Source organism: Alligator mississippiensis, chromosome 1 (genome assembly GCF_030867095.1).
Source record: "Alligator mississippiensis isolate rAllMis1 chromosome 1, rAllMis1, whole genome shotgun sequence".
NCBI lineage: Eukaryota > Metazoa > Chordata > Crocodylia > Alligatoridae > Alligator > Alligator mississippiensis.
The window spans coordinates 42,733,279-42,760,553 of record NC_081824.1 but is presented as its reverse complement, the minus strand read 5'-3'; positions in this window follow the sequence as shown (position 1 = coordinate 42,760,553).

The following is a 27,275-nucleotide window of genomic DNA, read 5'->3' as shown; positions in this document are numbered from 1 at the left end:
TTTATATGACTATCAGATTGTGTTTCATTACTTCATTATTTGACATTGTAAACATGGATCCTCCTTAAATATGTAAAGCATATTAGACTAAGCACTAAAACAGCTTTTCCTAGCTCCATTCATACAGTTAAATTTAAATTTTACTCTCTTGGTAGGTCACAAGGCTGGATTTAAGCCAGCTTGCTTTTCAACATGATACCCACCAGTTCTATATTTTATATAAAGACCTGGGTGTCTATGTTATCCAGGGATTATTTAAAAGTAAAGAGCAAGAAGTGGGTAGTCTGACAGTATTCCTATTGATTATGCACATATTTTTAATGTTATTTCATTCTTCTAACAACATGCTTTGTTTGTCTCTACCATCTACCTTTCATCTTTTTGTAAAACTAGGGCAGTAAACTGTAATTTCATTGTATCTTTAGACATCTTGATATATCTTTCATATCTATTTATTGATTGTGATATATATATATATATATATATATATATATATATATATATATATATATATATATATATGTTAGCAAATTGCCTGTCAAGATTGATGGGGGGATGGAACAGCACCACCTACCACTCTGCGCTGCCGCCGCCACCTCCTGTGCTGCTCCGCGTTTGCCCCCACTCCCCCCATGCTGCTCCTCATCTCACTCCACTCCCCCCCACCATTCTGCATCTGGCCCTGTGCACCATCCCCAACCCCGCCACTCTGCATCTGGCCCCACTCTACCCCTCACCCCCACCACTCCACGTTCGGCCCTGCTCCACTCCCCCTTCCCCACCCCCTAACTTCACATCCACCTGGCCCACTCCAACTAGCCTGCATCTAGCTGCCTCTCCTCCCCCTGTCTTCCCTCCCTACCTGGTTACCACCTCCCTCTCCCTGCCAGCTGTTCTGTGGGACATCAGGGCCAGGTGGTGGGCAGCAGGCAGGCACCACCACCATGATCTCTGCACTTTGCCCTCAGGCAGGGAGGCATGGGGAAGACCCACTGCTCCGGTGGCTGGAGCATGTTCACCACCACCACAAGCTTCCCCGGCAGCAGCTCAAACTGGGGCCTGTGCATCCCAGGCCCACGCAACTAATCGCTGCCTGCTCTCTCAGCAGCACATGCACACTTTGCCAAAAGCATTACAGACAGATTGATATACAGACAGACACACAGACAGACAGACTAAGGCCTTGATAGATAGATAGATAGATAGATAGATAGATAGATAGATAGATAGATAGATAGATAGATGTTATTTTTCTTACTAATTTCTTACATACTCAGTTTAACACAGTATTTTGAATGTCAAATTCACTGTTCATTCAATGGTACATATTCAATTAATAAATGAACAAAAACTAAAACATCAGTATTTTTTACAAAAGATAGTGTATATGTCACTGCACCTATCAGGTCAATTTTGAAATATGACAACTCAAATTTACATTTTAATATTACATTGCAATTCAAGGGAGGATACTCTATAATTAGACTTACAAATTAAAAGTAAAACACTACCAGGAGAAGCCAAAATCCAGATTGCCTACCTGACAGGTAATTGCTGTAATCAGTGGGCTAGAGTAAAGCTCACTCTTGCTTTCCTAATGTTTCCTTCTTTCTTTGGCCCAAAGACCCCAGCACTCTTTGTTGTACCATGACATGGTTCAAAGAAAAGGAAAGCTGATATAGCCAACCTCCTTGTTCACAGTCTGAGCATACTGGAGGTGGCATGAATGTGTCAGGGTGATGGACAGTTTCAAGCCAAATTATAGCAGCTCAAAGACAAAATGCCAACTAGTGCAACTTAGACCAGGGGTGGCCAAACTGCAGCACAATTGCCACGAGTAGCACAGGCAGCCTCTGTTTGTGATACACAGCAGATCAAGGAGAGGAAAGGATACACAGCAGCAGACAGGGCAGGAAGCAAGAAGTAGAGCAGGAAATCACGCAGAGTAGGTGAATCAAAGTGGCACTCAAAGGAGGGTGAGCATCCTGCCAAAAATGTTAGCCCCCACTTCTTTAACTGGCAGCCCTTATGCTGCCTTACTGGGCATCCAGGCCTAGGCAGACACTGAGGGTGCCATTAATTAACTAATTCATATTCCTCCTCTGTTTGCCCAACCTGAGCTAGATGCAGCAGAGTATCAGGGCCATTAACTCTAAAGAGAAAACTAAAAAGGGCTATTAGCATTCAAAGAAAGAAAGAGCTGATTCAGTGGACAAACCGTAGCAGGCAATCTAGATGTCATCAATATGGATAGAATAAAATTTCTGTATCCCAAAGCAAGAGATACCTGATAATCTTATTCTGAAGTGCAGCTTCAAAGGTCAAAAACTCTTAGAGGAAATACAGCAGGGAATATGGTTTGTATCCCACAATAGAAAACCTGAAATGTATTGAAGAACTTTGAATTAAAAAAAACAAGTTAAATAGCCTTAAGGATAAGATGAATGAAGAATAAAGGAATATAATACGGAACTTCTAAATGTATGTATAAAGGAAAAAAGAAACAGCCTAGTTGATAGCAGCTGCTGAAGGTTGCCAAGAGTTTAAGAAGATCATTAGAGAGGATCCAGGCAAAGAGGAAGAAAGAATTGATCACAAGTAATATAAGCAGACTGAAAAGCAGCCAAGTCCAACAATGCTGGAATAACAAAAGAGTAAAACAACTGACAAGTAAGCAGACTACTCAGCAGTTCAAAATGAACTCAGTGAACTGCTAAAGCAAACACTGTCGGATCATGTAACTATTGGAGCTTCCATTGTCTTCATGCCTGCAAAACACAGTAATGTTTACAGATACACAGATCAGAAGGCAAAGAGGAAAAAAAGATATGGTAAATGTGACACACGGCTGCATCTGTTTTGCACATCTGACTTTTTTGCCTTCTCTCCTGAGGCACAGAAACTTTACTCTGTCTTCCGGTTGGCCACTTGATCCCCACATCCCCATCAGTGTTCCTCAGAAGAAAGAAAGGAGGGGTAAACAGCAAAAGGGAAAGAAACAGCAAAAGTGATAGGGTAGGAAAGAAAGAACGATACTGAAAAAGAAATTTAAAAAAAGATGATCTTCCCTCCCACCTGCTTTCACACATCCTCCCTGCATCTCTCTTTGGAATCTGGCATACAATTCAATCACGTTGTGCAGAAGCTCTGATGCAGCCTTGCAGTCACCTCAGCTAAATATGTTAGCTGCCTCCGGTTCCTACGTGACTACAGAGCCATGTTCAAACATCTCTCTCCAATCTCCCTAGCCAGTTTAAGTGCTAGTCCCTGTGATTCAGGCTGTTTCTGTTCATTTCTACTCTATTCTCCTAACAGTTATTAATTACAGGATGCAACTTTGTAGAGGCCTGGGCTCTGTGATGTACAAGGGAAAACAAGTCCAACACAGTCTCTCACATGAAGTTATTTATAAAAGTTAGCAGAAGTTGTAGAAAGAGGAATTGAATTAGTTTAGACAACATGACTGCCTAGTACCAGTCAAGGACTGTGTTAAAATCATGTGTGGTAAATAAAAGTGGCAGGTTTTAAATTAATGGACAAAATTCGTATGTTGAAAATTAGGCTTAAATGGTCAAGAAAACAATGGAAAGATGCATCCATCGTACCATGCTGGAGAGTCAGAATGGATGGATGGGAAGGAGTTCATTTTATCATTGTGGTGATACCATCTACCGTCTCCTGGGACCTTATATTCATAACAATACCATTAAACTTTTACTGGTATGATCCTGAGAAAGAAAGACCAGAAAGATGAAAAGATATAATACTGTGCCAGCTTTAACTCAGTCCTGAACAGCACCTGGAATGTGAGAATTTGGTTATGTCGCTACCTCCCTCAAATTTGCTTTTCCTTACCCACCATATTTTTTTTTTATTTACATTCACTTTGTGTCTTTTTTCCTTCTGTTAATATGTAAGTCTGCTTAGTATCATTTTCTGTGAGCCCATGAATGGGGAGGCAGCAAAAAGCTATGACTTAACAGTGCAATGCTGATATAAGTTCAATAGGTCACGGATGTGTGATGTGCCTTTTTTCTCCAGTAGTCAGTTTGGAAAACTGAAGCTGCATTTTCTTTCTTTACTGATCCTTTCTCCCTCTTCACATGTGTTTGTCTTGTTTTGTCTTTAGGAAACAGTAACTGCAGCTCCCAGCCCACCTCAGCTGGCTTTATCTCTTTTCCTTAAAAAAAAGTTATTATTCTCTTTAATACCATTATAAAAGACTGTTAAATGGAGAAGGTGGGGTGTGCCCATACCCTGTACATCTTAAGGGAAAGAGAATAATGCTAAGTTAAAGGACCTTGTGAGGCAAGCAGCCCATAGGCTGCTTAGTTAGGCCATATCAGTGAAAAGCCTTGCATAGTTAAGCCATTGCATTAACTGGGAAAGCATAGTTAAGCCATAGCAGTTTCTGTAAGCAACAGGACATAAGAGAGTATCTCTGCCAGATACCTTTCACTGTCTTTGCTTAACAACCAGGTAAACCACTTATATCTGCAGCAGCTTTGGGATGACTAAAACAGGACTAGAACTCATACCCTTAGAAGTGTAGCAAAGCACCTTTACCACTCTGGTACCACACCGCACAGTTGATGAAAAGATAATGTTTTAAGGAACACCTTACATAATCTGTTTGCTTTTACTTAGCAGCATTTGTTTTGTGTAAGTGGTTACAACTGTAAAGTGACATGATCTTCCCAAGTCTAGTGTGGTTGAGACACACGAGTTCTACTAGTTAATACACAAGGAAATAACACAACTAGCATCACATCCAGCCACTTGGACTCCCCACCCTCAATGACCAGGTAACCATTTATAGCTGGGTCAGGGTCATGTTAGCACCTTTGACATTTTGACCCCATTTGTTCCACCAAAAGTTACACAATAAGACACTTTTCCTCTTCTTCTTCTCTCCCCAAGTTGTGGGAGGACTCTTCTCCTCCCCATCCCCTCCAGGTTTCTGTCTGGCTACAATTTTGTCACTTAAATGCATGTGGGTGCATAGCTGTCTGGACTGTGTAGCCAACTGAGTGTACTCAACATATGGGCTTACTCATTCCTACTGTATAGGCAATAAGGGTCAAAGAATCACAAAATAAGTGCCTAAAAGGCCACTTATGTGGCTAGAAAATTGTCATTTGACTGCAAAAAGGGTAACAGAATTCTCCTTTATAATAGCAGGATTGAATACCCAACCCAGCAACCATAAGCTACAGCACTAGCCCCTGGACAATCTATCCTCTTCTCATGTCAGTATCTGCTTCCAAGATTATAGTACATCATTTTTCAATGTAAACAATTAACAGTATTAAATAAAATCTATATACATACAAAAATATATAGTTGTTTAACTAAAAAATGAGAATTAAGCTTAAATTCTGAATCTCTCCCTAGTGAAAAACTGTCCACTGAATGAGAAACTGCAATGCTATTTCTGACCCACATATGAAAATGAGTTACTTCAATTGTAAGTTCTCATCTTTGTTAGGGTGCATTGGTTTCTGTAACCAGCAGCATAAGAATATTGTGTCCAGACACTTTTGGATTATTTGTTTTGCTATGTGTTTACACAGTATCTAACATAGTAGAGTCCTGGTACATAATTAGGATTCCTAGGAGCTATTTTAATAAAACAGCTGCTGCTACGTAGTAAGAATATGCCAGTTATCAAATGCAAAAAAAAAACAAAAAACCCAAGTCAGTTAAAGGAACCAAGGAACCTGTATAAGTATTACTCAAGTGCTGATCTCTTGAGTCAGTCAGCCTCATTCTGTGGAACAAGAATCTAAAAAAGTCACAGCCTACTGTTTTCAGGCCAATCAGTGGTTGCAGGGAGGCAGAGGGAGAAGAAATGATGGAAAGCCTCTTCTTCAATGTTAAATTGGAACTGAGATGTCAAGGAACAAAAAGTCCTGAAGGAAAAATTTTAACTGTGGGTATTAAGCTGGCAGTTAGAGGGTGCATCTACATGAGACCTTTCCTGTGAAGCTGACTAATTAGCTCTGCAGTAAAATATGAGTGTCTATACATATGGTGCTATTAGGACTGAGTAAACAAATTAATTCTGCTGTATGATAGTGCTGTTAGACACAAGTACTATCCTATGGTGGAGTTATTTGCTCTGCCACAACACACATATGGGGCTGCCTGGGTCATAAGGGTTGGGGCTGGCTGCTGGTTAGCCTACACTGAAACACCCTCGTGACCCGTCCAGCCCCTCCACAGCACATTGGGCCAGGTTGAAACAGCCCCAGACTGGCAGGCTGACTTCTGGGGCCCCTTGCCATCTGCATCTGTTCCACCCTGGCTCAGTGTGCTACAGTCCTGCGCACATGGGCAAACACAGCACCTGGGAACAATATTCTGGTGCAAACTACACTGGAGTTTATTCAGCCTCATTAATTGAACATGTAAATGCACCCAGAGAGAGAAGTCATGATCCAAGATGGGTTTTAGTACCAAACAACCACTCCTACAAACTATTGCTCAATGAATAGTCCTTGTTGTTAGAGGAGGTTATATTTTCTCCAAGAATTCTCTTTTGTGTATCTTCACCAGCATCCCCTACAGTAGGTAGCTTCTAACTTCTCTCTATGTGAGGGAGTAGTACACCTCGCTGGAGGCTCACATTGGCTCCAAAGATAAGCAGCTTAAAACCCTCTGGGTCAAGTTTCAGGGAGGGAGGGGTGAGGTGAGAGAGACCTAACTGTGGGTGTGTACTAGAGGCCACTGAACCAATGGGAGGAGCTTGATCTGGAGTTCTCTCAAGAACTGACAGAGGCCACATGTGCAAGGAACTTGGTTGTCATGGGCAACTTCAATTACCCGGACATAGATTGGGAAGAACACTTGGCTAGGTTGGTTCCATCATGTAGCTTCTTACCCGTAATCAAGGAGCATTTTCTGACCCAGGAAGAGCAAGGGCCAACCAGAGGTACCACTGTCCTAGACTTGGTCTTGGCCCAAGGAGATGATATGGTGTGTGACTTGAACATTGAGGGTAGCCTGTGCAACAGCAACCATGAGCTCATCAGGTTCACTGTCCACCACAAGGCAGATCAACTAGCAGGATTGAAGTCCTGGACTTCAAAAATGCTGACTTTAACAGGCTCAGGGCATTATTAGGGAGGTGATGTGGGACAAGGAACAGAAGGTGAACAGGGTTCACAAAGAATGGTCATTCCTCAAGGACATGATCCTTGAAGCACAAAAGAAAACCATTCCAATGAAGATGAAAAAAGACCTTATGATGAGAGGCTGAGAGCCATGGGACTCTTCAGCCTAGAAAAGCGCAGGCTCAGGAGTGATCTGGTGGCTACCTATAAGTTTATCAGGGGTGCTCATCAGGATCTAGAGGTATGTCTGTTCACCAGAGCGCCCCAAGGGATGACAAGATCAAATGGTCACAAACTCCACCACGACTGATTGAGGCTGGACATAAGGAAGAACTTCTTTACTGTCCGAGCCCCCAAGGTTTGGAATAGACTGCTACCGGAGGCAGTTCAAGCACCTACTTTGATTGCCTTCAAGGCACATTTGGATGCTCATCTTGCTGGGATCCTATGATACCTGCTGCCTTCCTACCCATGGGGCAGGAAGCTGTATTCGATGATCATCTGGGGTCTCTTCCAGCTCAAATGTCTATGAAATCTATGAAAATAGGTCTAGGGAGCTGATATTTTCCCTCTATGTGGCATTGGTCAGGCCACAGCTGGAGTATTGCATCCAGTTTTGGACACCTCACTTCAGGACAGATGTAGATAACCTGGAAAGGGTTCAGAGGGGGCCACCTGTCACCTACAGAAAAAACCCTATGAGGACCGATTGAGGAACTGGAATCTCTTCAGCCTCCACAAGAGAAGGCTGAGAGGTAATCTTGTAGCTGTCTACAAACTCATCGGGGGAGACAGCAGTAAATAGGGGATACGATGTTTGCCAGGGCACCCATTGGGGTAACTAGAAACAATGGCCACAGACTGACAGGGAGCAAATTTAGATTGGACATCAGGAAAAAATTCTTTACAGTGCCAAAATATGGAATACACTTCCAAAGGAGGTGGTGCTGTCCCCTTCCTTAGAGGTATTTAAGAGGAGATTGGACAAACACTTGGCTGGGGCCATCTGACCCCAGCATTCTTTCCTGCCCAGGGCACGGGGTCAGACTTGATGAACTAATAGGGCTCTACCAACCCTAAAATCTATGAAATCTATGAAATTGCAGAATTCCTGGCAAAACTCTTTCAGAAATCAGGCCACACAGGAGAGATCCTTGAGGATTGGAAGAGGGCCAACATCATGCCCATCTCCAAGAAGGGAAAAAGGGAGGACCCAGGCAACTATAGGCCAATCAGCCTAACCTCCATCCAAGGGAAAATCCTGGAAAAACTCATTAAAGAATCTGTGTGTGATATGCTCATTGAGGGTAAGATTCTTAATTGCTTCGTCATGGGTAGGTCTTGTTTTACCAATCTCATGTCCTTTTATGAACAGGTCTCTCACCACCTGGACACAGGTGTCACAGGTGGAGAAAGACCGGGGAGACTCCCGAGCTCATGGAGGGAGCCCCAGAGCCAGAGACAGAGGGCGGAATGGAGGGAAAAGAAAAGAAAAAAAATAACTTACTCACCGCAGGATGCGAGGAAGAGCAGGGACAGCCGGAGAAGCCCGCGCATGGCCTGGACGATGCCTTAAGTCACCTACGGTTGGTGGGTGATGTCACTCCTAATTGCCAGCCAGCAGCGATAAAAGAGCCGGTGGTGGAGAGGAGCGGGGCGCGCACGTGGCCGCCAGGAGGGATCCTGGCCGGCGGAGTCAGTTGCAGGCGCGAAATGCCGGAGCTGACTGCCGGCGCTCCCTACAGAGAAGTAAAGAAGCCTGGGGACGAGCCAACGCCCGAGGACAGCGCGACAGAGGTGGGTGAGGCGGGAGAGAGACCGGTAAGAGCCTCGGTGGCGTGGAAGGGTCAGTGAACCAATGAAGACCCGGAGAGAGGGCTGCAGTATGAGGAGGACCCAGGAAGAGGGCTACGGGCCAAGGAGGACCCGGAGAGAGGGCTACAGGCCAGGGAAGGCCCAGAGAGAGGGTTGCCCTGGGAGATACCAGGCAACGAGTGGTGGGAATCAGATATAGAAAGAAAGGGCTACTGAACCAAGCCACAAGTGTGTGACCCGGTTGTTAAGCAGGGGAGCAGAGAGGCTACTGGCTCCACTAGGAAGCCTAATAGGGGCAGGGTGACGCCTCTCGTTAGGCCCACAGTGTTTTAGTTGAGTTTTGAAAGGTTCCTTTTTGTGTTTCCCCAGGTTAGAAGGGGCTAAGGGAGTGGGAGCAAGGAGTGAGCTTGCTCATTGTATATCTGGGGAATTATTCAAGCACCCACAGAAACAGCCAAGATCCGCCGGGCTGGGTAAGGGTGAGGTGCAGGGGAGGAGGAGTCTTGCAGAAGATATCTACGACGTAGGTACCTGACGAGGGTAAACAGCGCTACACGAAGTCCCACCCACTGAAAGATCCAAGTCGTGGCAGGTGAGAAAGGGCAGACTGCAGCACGTGGAAAGACCTCCCAGAAGGCCACCTGAGACGGCGAGCCGAGCACCGGTGAGCACTCGGGGCAAGGAAGCCCAAGGCAAGATGTATGAGGCCCGACAGCTACAACGGGAGAGAAGGTCGATATTGTACACCTAGATTTCCAAAAGGCTTTTGATCTAGTATCCCATGATATCCTTGAAGAAAAATTGAAAGATTGTGGGCTTAACTGCTCAATGGTTCAGTGGGTGGAAAGCTGGCTGCATGGTAGGACCCAAAGAGCTGTCATAAACAGATCTGTGTTGTCCTTGCGAAAAGTGGCCAGTTGTGTCCCTCAGGGGTCTGTGCTTGGACCGGTGCATTTCAACATCTTTATCAATGATTTGGATGTGGGGGTGAAAAGCTCACTGGCCAAGTTTGTGGATGACACCAAGTTATGGGAAAGCACGGCCATGGCAGAAGATAGGTTGCAGACACAGGAGGACCTGGACAGGCTGTAGAGTTGGGCAGACTGGAACCAGATGAAGTTCAGTACTCATAAATGTAAGGTGCTCCATCTGGGGCAAACAACCCCCAACATACCTACAGGCTCGGTGGTGACAATTTGACTTGCACCACAGCTAAAACGGACTTAGGGGTAGTGATCGACTATTGCATGAACATGAGCCGGCAGTGCGATGAGTGGCCATCAGGACGAACAACATTCTGGCATGCATTAACTGTTGCATCTCATGCAAAACTGAGAAAGTGATACTCCCACTGTACTTCACACCGGTAAGACCACAGCTGGAGTGCTTCATCCAGTTCTGGGCACCACACTTCAACAAGGATGTGAAAAAACTCAAGAGGGTACATAGAAGACCCACCCATATGATCAGGGACTCATAAGACAAGCCATACAAGGAGAGGCTGAGGGGCTTGGGCCTCTTCAGCCTACAGAAGAGAAGGCTGAGAGGGGACTTGGTAGCAGTTTACTGCTACATCAGGGGTGTCCAGACTGTGAAATAAATTCCCTCCAGTGGTGGTGCAGTCACCTACCTTGGAAATCTTCAAAAGGAGACTGGACAGTCACCTCACTGGGGTCACTTGACCCCAGTTGTGTTTTCCTGTCTAGTGAAGGGAGACTGGTCCCAATGATCTACAAGGTCCCTTCCAGGCCCTAACAATCTACGAATCTATGAAACTTATTACTGACATTAACTATAGTCTGAGATGGTATTGCAAAAATAGTCTATCTCCAAGGATGTTATTTTCAGATGCTAATTAATAAACACAGCACACTTCCTTTTTTACTGACTTCTACATTACGCACATCTTTTGACTGCTGAAATACATAGCTCTACCATAGAGTATGTATGTGCACCTCGACAGTAATTCTTGCTAATTGTTGTAATGTCTGTAGTTTAAATATAATAGGATACGTGTTATATTTAAGAAGATGTTCTGACTTCAAAGATATCACTGAAATCTACAGTATACCCCATAAAAAACTTGACAAAGAATGGATGATCATATTCACATGTGTTCAAATGATACTATAAGCATCATGTTGGAAAGAGAATTGTCATTTTATTGGTAATTCTAAAGGACGTAGAAAATTTAAAAACATGAGCATGGCATAAAGTGAAATATAGAAGGTCAACACAAATAATGCAAATGTAAAACTATCCTTGCCTTTTTACCCTGAAGTTATCTGAATCAACAAGGCTATTTGCCACTTGAGAATGGCTTTTAGTTCAGGTCAGAAGCAAATATGTCAATCCATGGTTCATCCAGGGAGTAGATACAAATAGCTACAATGGCTTGTGAATACTGAAAAAAGCCTGGTGAGCACAATGGCAGCATTTTGTCTTCCAGAGGTATAAAGTTGACTGCATAAGTAGAAGTAGAGAGGGGCAAGGAGATGATAGATTTTTCCTGTCCTGCTCTAGTGAAGTCACCTGGGAATATTGCATTCAGGCCTGAGCAACACATGATTGAAACATTCTAATAAATAGGAAGCAGTGCAGAAACTAAGGACAACATTATCAGGGAACTAGAAGGAATAATGTTTAAGGAAAGATTAAAAGGGTTAACTATTTGTAGCCAAGTTAAGTGACTGCAAGTAGGGAAAGGTAAATAGCCTGCAGTAAACAGTCTACAAATATTTGATGGATTTAACAACAAGGATGGAAAGGAATTAGTGTCACACTAGGTAAAATGAAAGGACATTGTCAGAGAAATGTAGATCGTCTGTAACAGAAATGTAATGCTCCAAAGATGTAGGAAGCTATGGAGTCTCCAAAGGGAAGTGCTCCAAGGCCAATCACTCGGTATTTTATAAACTCAAATTGCTTTTAAAAAAAAAAGTTGAAGGAGCAGAATCCAGAGAGGTGAATAAAGGTCTCTTTCCTTCCCTAAAAACTTCTGATTCCAGGAAATATAATAGAAAGGAAAAATATTTAACTGTGTTACAGGGGCACAAGTGCATTTTTTAATGAAAAGGTCAATAAGCCCAGTATATTATTATTATTATTATTATTATTATTATTCCTGTGTTTTGTTTCTATGTTATATTATTTCTGCTGTTTCTCTGACCCCAGCAACAATTATGTGCTACAGCTCACAACATTCTTTAAGTTCATCATTATTGCTAGAAAAAGAATAAAGCACTGCCAAAAATATCCCATCAGGTACTACAATTTATTCTGTCTTTATTTGTGATGGTTTTCTATCAAGAGAGGTGTTTTAACAGATCCCTTCCTTGTACACAGGTAACTAGCCGTGGTTATGGTGAAAATCAAGAAGCTCCTGCCATCCTGTTATTTTATCATGCTGAGCTGGGCTGCTGCATATGGAGAGTGATATTTGAATAACCAATGTCACCCAGTAGGTGATGGCTTGTGAGATGGCATGTTACTGGCATGTATAAGGTATGTCTACACCAGTGATTCTCAACCAGGGTGATGTAGAGATTCTTTCAAGGGTGTTGCACAATGTTAACAGAATAACCCAGAGATTTCAAATAGGAATACATGATTTTAAAACATCCTACCCAGATGTGATCTTCCTGAGTTCTTTAAAATAGAAAAAATGTCCTATTACCCCAGGACATTGGATGGAGCAGCCAGGTGCGTAAGTATGCAGGGTCTCCATGGAAATTGGCCCGGGAACCCTTTGGGCATGGTGTGATTGGTCAGGCAGATGGGAAGGTGCCATGGGCGGGGGAGTGCAGTATCCAAACGCAGGGTAGGTGGGTGAGGCCAGGGCTGGGGCTGGATCATGGTGTGGTGACAGCACATGACCCAGGCCCTGGGCAGAGCTGTGATCCACTTCCTGTGTCCCTGTGATAGGTGCTGGTTCCAAAGACATGGACATGCAGGAAACAGATCACAGCTTTGCTCCAGGATCTGGCCCCATGCTTTCACTGCTCCCATCCCCATCTTCAGTCCCACCCACCCCACTCCTCACCCACCTGCAGCCTTATCCCATCTGCCTGGCCGAGAGCACTCTGCCCATGGGGGTCCCAGGACAGTCTGCATGGAGACCCATCCACCTTCCCACCCACCCACCCACCCACTCCATCCAGCACTCCAAGAGTTCAGTGAAGGGCACACAGGCTGTCATGCCCAGGAATTGGGCCAGATCTGGTGGTGGCAGTGGCAGCTGGGCAGAGTGAGCCACTGCCATCAGGGTTGCCAGGAAGCTGAGTCTGACTGCCACACCACCCCACATGCACCCTGGGGTTAAGACTGGCTGCACACACCATGGCCCAGGCTGCCCCCTGCACCTGGGTCAGATGGGGCCAAGGAACCCACTTTCAGCTGGATAGAATGCCTTGGTTGGCCAGATCTGGCCTGTGGTCCATATTTTGTCCCACCCTGCTCTAACTACTACATGTTTAGAACCTATGAAGCTGGTGTTTCTGATTCTCATTTTCACCAGAAAGTCAACTGTAGAACTTAGAAATCCTCTTGTCTAAACTGCTGCATTTCATTTTTAAAAACCCTTTGTTTCCAATTAATTGGCCTTTTTTGACTAAAATGACTAATACAAGAGGCAAAGTTTTCTTTTGGTGCTATCTTTCATTGGACCACCCGTGTAGCTGGGATGCAGTTAGAAAAACTTTTAAATTCAGGACATTTTGCTTTAGGTTTGAGAAGAAAAGCCAAAACAGCAATAGTCATAAAATAACTAATTAACTGAGGTTTGTTGAAGTCCCCAACCACCTCTAGTAACACCAACAGAACATGGTCACATTCTTACATACATCCATCTATAGTTTCATTGACATCAACTGAGCCATTCTAACTTCCATGAGATCCTGATTCACAGAAGCTTCTTTATCATCTGCTGATATTCTATAAACGGCATGTAAAATTTAATATTCAATTCTATAGGCATTTTCTGAGAAAAACTTGGGGTAAAAAATGTCCCCATGGTTTTAAAAATAGATACTTTTTAACTATCTGTTTTTAATTATGCATGTTGAGTCCATTTTGGAGGCATGCCATCAACATTTTCCTAATTTTCTTTTTTTAGTTATTTAATCCATGGTGTGAGAAAAAGGTGACTATAACAAGAGGGAATAAGTGCAATGAGGAGGTTGCATCATACTCTGTGCACTCATAGCAAAGCTCATGTTTATACATTATTTTTACAAATGTCACTCAGTTTTGTTTAGTATTTTAATACATATTCAGCCTCTGTATTTTCTTACTTCATATACAACATTACAATAAGTACAATTGATCTTAGTCAGTGCTACTCTAGTATGACTGCAGAAGTTACCGTGGTCACAGAAATAACATGGACTGTAAAAAGAGACACAATCTCCTTTAGGACCTGGTTGAGGGCTGGAAGAGAGACCCATGGAACAACATTCATGCATAAAGTTTATCAACATGGTAAAGCTGTTATGTGGTTGTTGCCCAAAACGAAAAATGGTGTTCGGATCTAGAACTGAGGGACCAAAGGTCAGATCTAATAAAAAAAACTTGGGTGCCTAAAAGATAATTGCTACAACCCCTAAGTTATAGGTGTCTGGCCCCAGAATGGATTCCAAAATCAAAAGCATAGGCTCCTTACACAGGTGAGTTGGATTATTTGGAAGGGTGGTCCAAAAATTCCACATGCTGAAAAGGAAATTTCTAAAGCTAATGGAGCAAGACTGTCTAATGGAAGGACAAGGGACACTGTAAGTTATCTTCCTGCACAGTTATGGTCTATGGGCAGTCATGGTTTGTCAACCTTCACCTGCCCTTCTCATGCTGGACAATCTAGCATAGAACTGGAGGGAGTTAAGACAAAGGTTTGCATGGTACCTAACAGCCACAGGGGCAGGAGAGAAAAATAATAAAGTCAAATCACTTGTCTTCTTGCATACTATGGAGGACAAGCTCTAGATATTTATAGTTAGGGGTCTACTAAACTTGAGGGGGTGGCAAACCTATTTCAGAGACAGATTCTGGGCACAACCACCATTTTTAAGGGCTGAATGGAGCAGCCCCCCCCCCCCCCCCCCACACACACACCTCCCTGGGGATTGCCAGATGGCCTCAAACTGCAGTTTAATTGCTTAACAGTATTTCCTTTAATGGCTTTCCTGGGATTAATCAGGGAATTAAGACCATGGAAACCATTAATTGATGCATTATTAAGCAATCTAAGCACTTAATTAAACTCTAAACCAAAATATCTTATTAAAATAAAGCTATACACAGCATGAATTGTAACTTATACCAACTATATACACTTTATTAATACCATTGATTTACATTTTATTAAAGGGTATTATAAAAAGGAGTTTACCAAAACTGAATGCTAACTTTGAGACAGGCAATACATGCTAGCTGTTAATTGTGAGCATGCTGCATTCAGCCACCATTGCTACAGACAATCTCTGTCTCCATCAGTCTTTCCTGCCCAGAGCATGGCGGCTGGACCCAATGATCTCATGAGGTCCTTTCCAGCTCTAAACTTCTGTGAATCGGTGTAGGGAACATTAGTCCATACAGTGGACGCTGGCTCGCTCAGCGTCCACTGAGTTTGTTGGAATGGTGAGGCAGCATCTTGCTAAAGTGTAGAGATGTGGAAACTGGTCACAGGCAGAATCCTAGAAAACAAGAACAGGTATACGGAGTCTTTGACAAAGTTCATGTAAGCAGCATATCCGTTGTCATGCTCTTTCAACCACCCCGGAATTGCTTTCAATAGCTGAGGGTCACAACAAAGAAAAGGCACCTGGTTGATGTCCAAAATGTGAACAGCATTAAGGAAGGAGGCATCCAGTTGTCTGAATGGTGGCGGCAGTGACCAGTCATATCTCTAGTCCTGGTTCAGTTTCACAGATATTGCCTGAAACAGATCTCTTCTGTGGTGGTTTTCACAAGGACATCTTGACAGTTCTTATGATGCTTTATCTTTGACCCAGCTTATCAAACCCATCAGCTTGTTGTATTCATGGTGGATAACAGCCTGCCAACCTTCAAACCACATTAGACCCTCCATGAACTGGGTGGCATCATAAGCCACAAACATCACTTGATCTTGAATGTCACCCCACCTTAAGAGATTACAAAGCTTAAACATGCACTGTGTGACTTCCAGATCCTCATTCACAAACTGCTTGTAGTACTGCATATGCCTGGTGTGGTAGAGCCATGGATTTCACCTAGTGAGCACATGCTCTGGTGACAGTGGCACAGTGGCATGTGAGTCCCCACTTTTACCAGTGATGAACTCCCCGTACTGGACCTTACGGCTTGGACACTTCTTGAAGGCTTTCCTGGCAGAAGACTCCAGTCTTTTTACATCAGGCATGCACCAAATGCCACTTACTAAAGACAGAATGTTTGCATTGCAGGTGACATGAACTGTGTTGGGCAGCATTCCTTGGAGCACATCAGAGAAAGCCTTGCACATGCACATGGCATTGTCAGAGATCAATGCTGAGATCTTCTTAAATTCTATGCTATGGCTGACAACTACCTTCACAATGACTTGAGACGGTAGAAAAATTGACAGACATGAGGTGGACTGGCTCTTTTTGAAACACAGGCAAATCCTAGTCTGTCCAGCTCCCCAGTACAAATACAATATGCAACACATAATTATCTTAAGGATTGGTGGCTTTATTGGCTACAATGAAGAAGGATTCATATTCTACAAAGGCAGCCTTTGTGGGCTGTACATGCCAAAGAATCACTGTGGGGGGTGAAGCTTGTTGGCACATGGAAAACTGCCAGCATTTTGCATGTTTTGTTTCAGGTAGTCCCTTAGCTTTGAGTGATCAAGATTCTCCAGCAGATGTTTGCCACTGAGCCTACACAAGGAAAAATGCCACTTCTCAGCTTGCCAAGCTGCTTTCAGTGTTCCTCTTAAAGAGGAAGGGCAGGGTCACTTGTTCTGACTTTCAGCCTCTGCAACAATTTTTCATTTTGTGTGTGCCTGAGACTCTAAGTGTTGATCTATACTATTTTTCCTCAACACATCTGGAATTAGATTGCAGGAGATACAGAATAGTCTGCCTCCAGCTGCATGTAAGGTTCCTGCAGAATAGGTGGTTCAGCACTGAAATGTATTTGGCCATTTTGGACGATTTCTTCTTAGTGGGCATGATGAAAAATCCTCCTCAAGCTGCAATATGCTGTAGCAGCATGCCTGTGGGCACTTTAAAAGCCACTGCCAAAGCCCTCCCACTTTCCTGACTGGCCCTGAACTAGTCCTATGTCATAGGAATCTACAGACAGACAGACAGACAGACTTGTCTGTATGTATGTTCACTTATAACTCAAGAAAGCTGGTCCTATCTACTGTAAGCCTTCCAAGAGCACTGAGTACCACCTGAGGAAAATTTATAGGTGAGTTATTTTTCACTTGACCCTTTTTGGGGCTTCCATTGACTGGGATTCCTTTGCTTCTCAGGTAACAAACTGGTACCACTCCATTCAGAATTCATTTCAGCTTTCATTAGTATATGTTCACTTATAACTCAAGAATGGCTGGCCCTATCTACTCTAAACCTTCTAAAACCACTGAATACCACTTGAAGAAAATGATAGGCAGGTTATTTTTCACTAGGCCCTTTTTGGGGCTTCCAGTAATTGGTAGGGCTGTGCAAAATGGCACCATTCTGTGTTGAGTTTCAACAGTTCGACAGAACAGCATTCCATTCCAAATTTCATTTCAAGTTGAAACAGCTATTCCATTCCATTCCATACAAACACAAAGGCTGTTTTGATGCTGTTTTGACGTTTTGCTGGGGATTAGAAGGAAGCCCAGTTGGGCTGACTTCCCACCCCTAGTGCTAGATTGAGTCAGGAGGCAGTCCAGCCAAACCCATCCCTCCCATCCCCCACACGATCCAGCAATGGGGATGGGAAGCAGCCCAGCTTGGCTGCCTCCCACTCACCTCATGATGTACCGCTGGGGATGGGGAAAACAGCCCAGCTGGGCTGCCACCTTCCCTGATGCAATCTAGCATGCGGAATGGGAAGTCAACCCAGCTGGGCTGACTTCCCAACCCCTGCCAGATCTTGTGCTGGGGATGGGAAGTGAACCCAGCTGGGCTGACTTCCCATCCCCAGCCTATGGTCGAAATGTTTCAACTTTTGAAACATTTTGACTAGCCTTGTTTTGTTTTGAGGCTATTTTGACGGCCTTTGTTTCATTCTGATTTTGCTGTTTCAACCTCAAAATTGGTTGAAACAGTGTTGAAACAAAACAGTTGGTGAAATTTAGCACAGCCCTAGCAATTGGCATTATTTCACTTTTCAGATAGCAAACTAGTACCGTTCCATTTTGGATGCAGTGAATTCAGTTCAACTGTCATTATTAAACATCTTTGCCTAACATCTCCAAACAAAGCTCCTTCTACCATTCGGCAGCCATAGCCCTCTGGCTTTTGGTTCAGGGTTACTTTTCCTCCCTTTTTTCCCCACTGTTTATCAATTTGTTCTGCATAAAGGATAATATAGAAAATGCCAAGGAAATGGACTTCAGCTCTTAGTGGTACTTCAGCTGCTGTGAAATGGATGTAAAATATAAGATTGCAAGACAGTTATGAAGAGAAGGCATTACCCACACCTTGAAAATGTAAGTTCCAGGCCTCCTGCATGGTTGTGCAAGTGAGCTATCTTGGCACCGAAGAATGAAACTGTTTCCCAATTAAATTCTCGACTTTTACAAAAAATACACATTCTTGAAATTGTCTACAGATCTATTGACAGTACAACAGATCTGGATCAAGCTATTCACTATCTGGGAGCATTCCTTAATCTGCCTGAAACCCCAGAAATGCCACATCAAAATTTGATACTTAAGGTTGGAGCATTGATTATGTTACTCAGAAATTTAGATGCCCCAAAATTATGCAACGGTACAAGGCTTCAAGTCATTCATTTAAAAAAGCATAGAATAGAGGGCATCATTTTAACCAGATACACAAAGGGAAAGACAGTTTTTATTCCCAGAATACTGATAATTCCCACTGATTATCCTTTCAAATTCAAGAAGCTGTAATTTCCAGTACAGTTATGCTTCACTATGACGATAAACAAATTCAAAGGACAATCTTTAAAAGTTGTTGGTATTGATTTAAGGGAGCAATGATTTTCACACAGACAGTTATGTGGCTTGCTCTGGAATTGGTAGTCAAAAAGGGTTGTATGTACTGGCACCAACAGGAAACACCGTTAACACTTTTTACAAAGAAGTACAATAAAAATAATTCATTTATCACTAAAATTGGAATTGTCACCCCATGTTACTTTGTGTAGCATCGCTGTATCTGGAGAAATGTTGCTCCATGTTAAATATTAAATGTTAAATATGTTGTACTATGTTCAACAATATTTTTTACCTAAATATGTTTTACCAAGTTCTTTGAAAATAAACAAACACTGCAATTACAAAAATAATTACCCGGGCAAAGAACCAAATGTATCGTGTTAAATGTATTAAATGTTAATTTGCTATTTTATGTATATGTACATAGGCGATGCATAGAAAATTATAAGAGGAGCACTTGCCCCCCTTGAGATTGGCCGCTGCTGCCTAATATGAGTGATCATTGCCCACCCCCCACCCCCCTTACAGCTGACATGGCCAACGGCAGCTGCAGGTGGTCCCTGCTCACACACCTCCCGCCTCCCCGCTGGCTGCGGAAGGTACCCACTCACCGACACCAATGCTGGCAGCTGTGGGCAGCTATGTAAGGATTGAACCACTAAGCAACTAAATAAGGCTCACTCTTGCTTATTCTTTTTCTTTCTTCTTTTTTGGTTCTATATATTTTTTCATTCCTTTCCTCAGTTACCCAGCTCCACCAAAAGTGTTGGAAAGTGTCTTGCCCTGCCTTTCCCTTCCCTTTCAGCCTGGTCATTTCAGTTCTTTCCTGGGAGGTGGTGGTGTGACTTTAGGCTAAGGAAGTCCTAAAACTCAAGTTTTCCTGGGCAGTTATTATAGCACTTTAAAGATCATGAACCTTATCTGTTTCCTTTTTTGTTCTTTTCTTTAGATCTTCAGGACTTCTCCCTACAGTTTTAGTCCCAGGTAATCCATATTGTATGATCTTATTATTGTTAAATTAATTTGAATATAAGTTGACCCCTCCCCAAATAATTAGATTCTATATAAGGAAAACTTATATATTTGTTATCATTTTCTAGGTATAGTATCTAATTATTGGAGGTTTGCCTTGAATTTCTCTCCCTCCCACTGCTACAGAAGGGAAAATCAGTCTGGGGGACAGCATGTGGCCCCCCTGCCCTCTGTCCCCACATCTTCTTCCCTATGCAGTCCCTTCCTTTCCTCCTTACTGTCAGGTCTTGCTTTTCCTGGGTGCATCCCCACAAGATCACACATGTGTTTCTCACAACTATTTGTGCCTCTGATAGTTGTCCTGGGAACGCCTCTGCATGTGCGCTCTGGAATTCAGCAAATTGCCCTGGATGGGGTAGGGGAGGCTGGAGCCAGAACCTGGGCTGCTGGGGCTGCAGCAGTGGTGATCCAGGTGTTCAGAGCCTGGCTGGAAGCTGGAGCATGACTCTGGCTGGCTGGGCTCTGGTTTTGAGTGGTGCACATTGCAGCCACATCTGCTGCCTGCTTTTATTTATTTATTTATTTATTTATTTGGATACCAGGAGTTCCTAATATCTAATTTTCCCTCCGTGCTGCAAATATGCAACACAGAACCTATCCATGTGCATTGTGTACATTTTGCAGAACCACAAAGTGTACATTCCTTCTTGGCCCCTGGACACATGAAAATGAGACATACATTTGTAAACAATTATTTGGAAATAAACATGCCTGCAGTAATTTGGGTATAGGAAAATTACAATATTTACCCATCAAGTTAGCTCATCCAAAATTGATGTTTTTAACTTTTTTTGAAACTGATGCAAGTATTAGCACAGGTCCTCCATAAACACATTGCTAGGCAGTACTCATATACCTACTTGTAGATGGTATAAATTATTCATGATTTTAGTTCAACAACAACAAAAAAAAGCTCATGATTTACCATATTGTTCATTGGGCTGGGCCCCAGAAGAGTCAACAGTGTGGTCAATAGCATGGTGACCCCATAGTTCAGCACTGCTTAGTATGTGTGTGTGTACTGCAGATAACCTTCCCCCCGCAATATGTATATATGCTAATTAGCCTCCAACTCATGACTAGAACCAGATTTTCTTGTCATGAGTCCTGGAACCCTCCAAAAATGTATATGCAGATGAGGTACAGGGAACCCTGGTCTGGCTCCACCTCACAGAGTGTGGGGCCACACTAATTATGTGTGGGAGGGTGAGAGGGGGATTGGGTGAACAGTTTGGGATACCATTTGGTGATGTTTGCCAGACATTTAAGGCTGGGAAAGAAATGTGATGATTAGAAATGAGAAAGAAAGGCAAAACTCAGCTGTGAAGAGAGAGTCTATATGTATTAAATGTAGTGCTTCACCCTGACTTGAAAAAAGATTTGGCACTGACAGAGACTGAGAACAATGGGCACTACTGTATACCTTATTCAGATGGGTTGTGCTAACCTATCCTCGTGGTAGGTTCCCATGGTGTGTTTGCCCAATGTGGGCCCTGTGTTTTATAGTCATGCTCAGTGTTTGCTGCATTTAACCAACTTCATGGTTGTTTTTCATTACTAAATGCCTGCTGCTCATAGCAGCACTTTAATGATAGACAATGTATTTATTTAATGAGGTTTGCTTGTATGCAAATGTAAGACAAGAAGCTTTTTTCCTCATGTTGATTGAAGAAAAAAACCTTGTCTTATATTCAATTAAATATGGTAATTATTTTGTGGTTAGAAGTATTCATGCACTACCTTTAGGCAAGCAAGTACTTTACATCTTCACACCTGGGTAATCGTAATCAGAATTCAAGTGCATGATTTCAAGACTGCTCACCCAAGGCCTTATTAGTGAACTTTTGAAATTAATTTCTAATCAAAACTCACCTTGAATCAACTACTGCTCTTATTCTTTGCATTTGTTGTTTTTATTATTGTAGAGCCTCTTGAGTCCTGGTGGGCAACTAATTGGCAGATAGTAAAAAGAAAAAAAATGGCTTCCTATTTGCAAAGTGCATGTGCATGTGTGCCTGTGTTTGTATGTATGTTGGCATCAAGAAGGTCTGAAATATGCAGTTCTTTTTTTGTTTGTTGGTTTGTTTTAGTAGTCGAGAGATCCCTTAGTGGGAAATTCCTATCATTATTCTGATTCTCCATTTTAGCCATTTTAATAAACTTAGCCCTCAGGGTACATAATGAGGTAGAACCAAGAATCAGCCAAGTATCAGTTGTTGAAAGTCAACAACTTAAAGATAGAATGTTACAAGCTGCTCTTTTGGCAAAAGCCATCATCTACCCAGTGACAAAACTAATTCAAATATAAATTTAATAATCAGTGGCATGTAAAAACATACATTTTATCAATCAATAGTAAGGATATCTTAAGAGCATGGTAACATTTTCCCCCCATTTTTTTTTTTAATTGCGTAGTTCAGAATTAATTAGTTTCTCTAAAAACTTCTCTGTGGGCACGTCTACATGAGACACTATGTCACCAGACACAAACTATGATGCTGCAGCTATGTCACCATTGCAGTGACATAGCGGCTAAAAATAACTGTGCACCAGTGGCTTATCACAGTAACAGCTGTTACTGAGCCATCATTTAGTACTTCCTAAAGTACTAAAGTGATATATGATGGGAACATGTAGATGTGCCCTGTGTTATGTATACAGAATGCAAAGGGCCTAAGTTTAGGCCAGATCTGAAAATAAACTTGAGGTATCCAAGTAATTTAGGCATCCAAGTAAAAGAGAGAGAGAGACCCTCAAAGACCCTGCTTAAACATGTATATTTTTGAGAGTATATAGGTTCTTACATTTTAAGGAGTAATAGCACTTAGACATTTAAAATTGTGCTAGTGTATGTGCTCTGAGGCCTTATCGTCTTAAGCCAAGTCTTGAAACCCATCTCACATACTAGAGGCAAAATTCTGTTTCACCTCTTGAATGACCAAATTTCAGCTTGAGCCAAGTTCTGAGTTACCCAATTGTCGTGTAGGAAGAATTCTATTGACCCCTTCTGGCATACAAGTGCTTCCCTGTATATGAAAAAAATCACCCGCTAGAGATACATAGGTGTCTCCTGATTCCTATAATGGAGGCACTTACAGATCCGGAGGGTTACAGATCCAGAGATTCGGAGCAATAGAATTGCTTCTACAGAACATTCAGGTAACTCAGGGTTAGACTCAAGGTGCACATGGTCAGTCAGCCACTAGGTGAAGCAGAATTCTGCCTTAGGTATCCATGCACCTAAATCACCTAATAGTCTTCATCCTGTGGGGGTTGAAACTCAAAACCCTATTCAAAACCCCATTCTCCTATACAAATGTCCTAAGAATGAGGTTTAGGATTAAGTGACAATGGAATTATTCATCCTTCCTGTTTTACTCCCTGCATAGTGCTAAACATTCTATAATATTCAGGAGACCAGAGAGTGAATATGCAAAAAGGAGCATGTCTGTAACTGAACAGCTCCTACACTCACCTTGGTGGACAGAATTGTTGTTTCTAGTCCCTATTCCCAAGACTATTTATGTTTTTGATCCCATAACTTTAGATAAAATGTACTCCCTGGAAGCAAGTATTGGAGTACAGGATTCTCCCCTCCCAACTAAGTGCCATAACCACGGGGCTACTTCGTGAATCTTGGCCTTAGTGCCTCCTTCTCCCATTAGAGCCAATTAAAATTGAATCACCTGAGGATCAAGTATTAAGACAGCAAGATCATTGTTTTCTCATTTATAGCCTAAATACATTGCAAACTCAATCTTCCTCTCCTCTAGAGAGTACAGTTTCTAATTTAAAATATGATTAACATCTAATTCCTTTTAGCCATAGTCACCACCTTAGTCTCTACGAAAAATCTATAGTAGGTATTCTTTATTGCATTTGTGCAGGGGGAAAGAAGCAAGGTTGCAACTCTTGTTTGCTCATTTTGTGTTTGTTTTGTGTATGTTTGTTTGTTTTTAAGTGATAGCCTTTTAATTTAATATTTTCAAGTTCTCTCCCCTTTGTTCTTCTACTCCCTTATATGTATACCATCACCACACACAATTTTTTCTACTCCTAGCTTTCTGCAGCACCATTTCCAAAAGGGGTCATGTTTTTATCTATGGGAAATGTAAATTAATTCCTAGAATCTGAAGCCTCCCCCTTCCTGGCTCTTCCCATCTAAACTACTGTGGAATTCATAACAGGAGTGAAACTGGATTGGCCGATATGTTAACCTTTCTTATTGTAAGGATTCCTAACTTTTGCACAGCTAAGATATACTAGTTGCATTTCAGATGTATTTTGTCTCTCTTACTAGTTTAAAATCAGTGACTTTCAAGACTCTAAAAATTTCCTCAAGTGTGGAATTATTTAAAATTCTAAATTAGAAGGGAAAGGAGAGGAGTATAAACAGTGTATCTGCCTGGGGTGAGAGCCAATGTTGTAGATTAAGAGAATTAGAAAACTCATATCTCGTCTGTAAGATTAATTGAGCAGGTGTTTCTGCAAAAGTATGTTAGAAGGGAATATCTGTTTTAATAGAAGTTGTGAGATTAGAGTATAATTCTGGAGATTTAGAATCATAAAATAATTTAAAAATGGGGTTGGAAGGGACCTAAGGGGGTCATTTAGTCCAAGATTTCCTCAAAGCAGGGACAACCCCAATTAGAATATTCCAGCTAAAGCTTTGTCTAGCTGGGTCTCTAAAATCTTCAAGGGTGGAGATTCCATAATTTCTCTGGGTAGCCTGTTCCAGTGTTTTACTACCATCCTCAGCTAAGTACAGACAGCCAAAAAACCCAGGGCTGAATTGATTCAGTCTTTGCAGGTTAGTCTCAATTGCATAGATTAAACCAATTAGCAAATGAACAAACATTCACTTTTGATTCAAGAACTGCATCCACATGTCTGCAGCGACTCAAGCCAGAAGCTGGGAAGCACTATAGCAGAGCCTTATGTCATGTATCCAGCATGGGCTGTATATTTGCTTCCTTTTCCTGCTGCGCCTGAGGTCTCTGGAATTTGCTGTACAGACTAACAGCAGCAAAACTCTGCAAGGTTGCTCATCACTTCCACTTCCTGCTTCCAGGTGCCTCTGGGATTTGTAGTCCAGTCACAACCAGCACTAAGTAAGCAAGGCAGGGCAAGACGTTCCCTAGTCAGGTGAAGGGAAGTTTACTTCTCCCCCCTACCCTGGCCCCAGACCACAGCAGATGTTTGCCTAATGTGGGGGTGGGGGGCAATGAGCCAGCCACTGAACCAGCCCTCACTGCTCCAGCTAGGCAGCAGAGGGGTGGTGCCAGCCCTGTTCTCTGGAGCAGAAAGCACAGCCCAGCCCAGGGCTGCAAGCTGCTGGGATGCTGGGAGACTTTGATTTAACTTGAACTAGGAAGGGATCTGGGACAGAAGCTTCATAAACCAGTTTGACCTAAATCATTTAAATCTGATACTACATTCAACTAAATACTACATTCAACCAGGCTTATCTTAAATTAGTTTCAGCCATTTTGAAACTGGTTTATGTGCACTGAACGTCTATTCTGTTACAGGTTTAAACCAGTTTCTGATCAATTAAACTGGTTTGTGTGTAACTTCTGTCCCTTTCCCTCATGATAAAGTTTTTCCCCATGTGAGGGGGAGAGAAGTCCCAGGAGAGATGGCTGTACTTTCAAGCAGCCTTACTGAGAGTGCAAGAACAAACCATCCTGATGCACAGGAAGACAAGCAAATATGGCAGAAGACCAGCTTGGCTTCACAGGGAACTCTTCAGTAAACTCAATCACATAAAGGAAGCTTATAAGTGGAAACTTGGACAAATAACTGGGGAAGAGTATAAGAGGATTACTCGGGCATGAAGGGGTGAATTCAGGAGGGCCAAAGTGCAATTGGAGTTGCAGCTAGCAAGGGATATGAAGGGTAACAAGAAGGGTTTCTACAAGTATGTTGATAGCAAGAGAAGGATCAGGGAAAGTGTGGGTCTCTTACTGAATAGGGGAGGCAATCTTGTGACAGAAGATGCAGAAAAGGCTGAAGTGCTTAATGCCTTCTTCTCCTCAGTCTTCACAGGCAAGGTCAACTCCCAGACTACTGCACCAGGCAGCACAGTTTGAGGAGGAGGTGAGCAGCCCTTAGTGGTGAAATAACAAGTTAGGGACTACCTAGAAAAAGCTGAACATGTACAAGTCCATGGGGCCAGATGGCATACAGCCAACGGTGTTGAGGGAGATGGCTGATGTGATTGCAGAGCCACTGGCCATCATCTTTGAAAAGTCACTATGATCAGGAGAGGTCCCAGATAATTGGAAAAGGGCAAACATAGTGCCCATGTTTAAGAAAGGGGAAAAAGGAGGATCGAGGGAACTACAGACCAGTCAGCCTCACCTCAATCCCTGAAAAGCAGATCCTCAAGGAATCCATTTCTAAGCCCTTGGAGGAGAAGAATGTGAGTAGGAAAAGTCAGCATGTATTCACCAGGGGCAAGTCATGCCTGACCAACCTGATTGCCTCCTATCATGAGATGACTGGCTCTGTGGATGTAGGGAGACTGGTGGATGTGGTGTACCTTGATTTTAGCAAGGCTTTTAATACGGTCTCCCCAACTTTATCACAGGCAAGCTAAGGAAGCACAAGCTGAATGAATAGACTGTATGGTGGATAGAAAACTGGCTGGAGCATTGGGCTCAGAGGGTAGTAATTAATGGCGTGGTGTCTAGTTGGCAGCCAGTAGCATTTGGAGTGCTCCAGGGGTTGGTCCTGAGGCCAGTTCCATTCAATATCTTCATCAACAAAATGGAATATGGCATAGAGTGCACTCTTAGCAAGTCTGCTGATGACACCAAGCTGGGGGTAGTAGTAGATATATTGGAGATAGGACTAGGATTCAGAGTGACCTAGACAAATTGGAAGATTGGGCCAGAAGTAATCTCAGACGGTTCAACAAGGACACGTGCAAAGTCCTGCACTTAGGTCAGAGTAGTCCCATGCACCACTACAGGCTGAGGACTGACTGGCTGGGCAACAGCTTTGCAGAAAAGGACCCTGTGGTTACAGTGGACAATAAGATAGATATGAATCAGCAATGTGCCCTTGTTGCCAAGAAGGCTAATAGCATACTGGGCTGCATTGGTAGGTGTGTTGCCAGTAGGTCAAGTAAAGTCATTATTCCCCTCTATTCAGCACTGGTAAGTCCA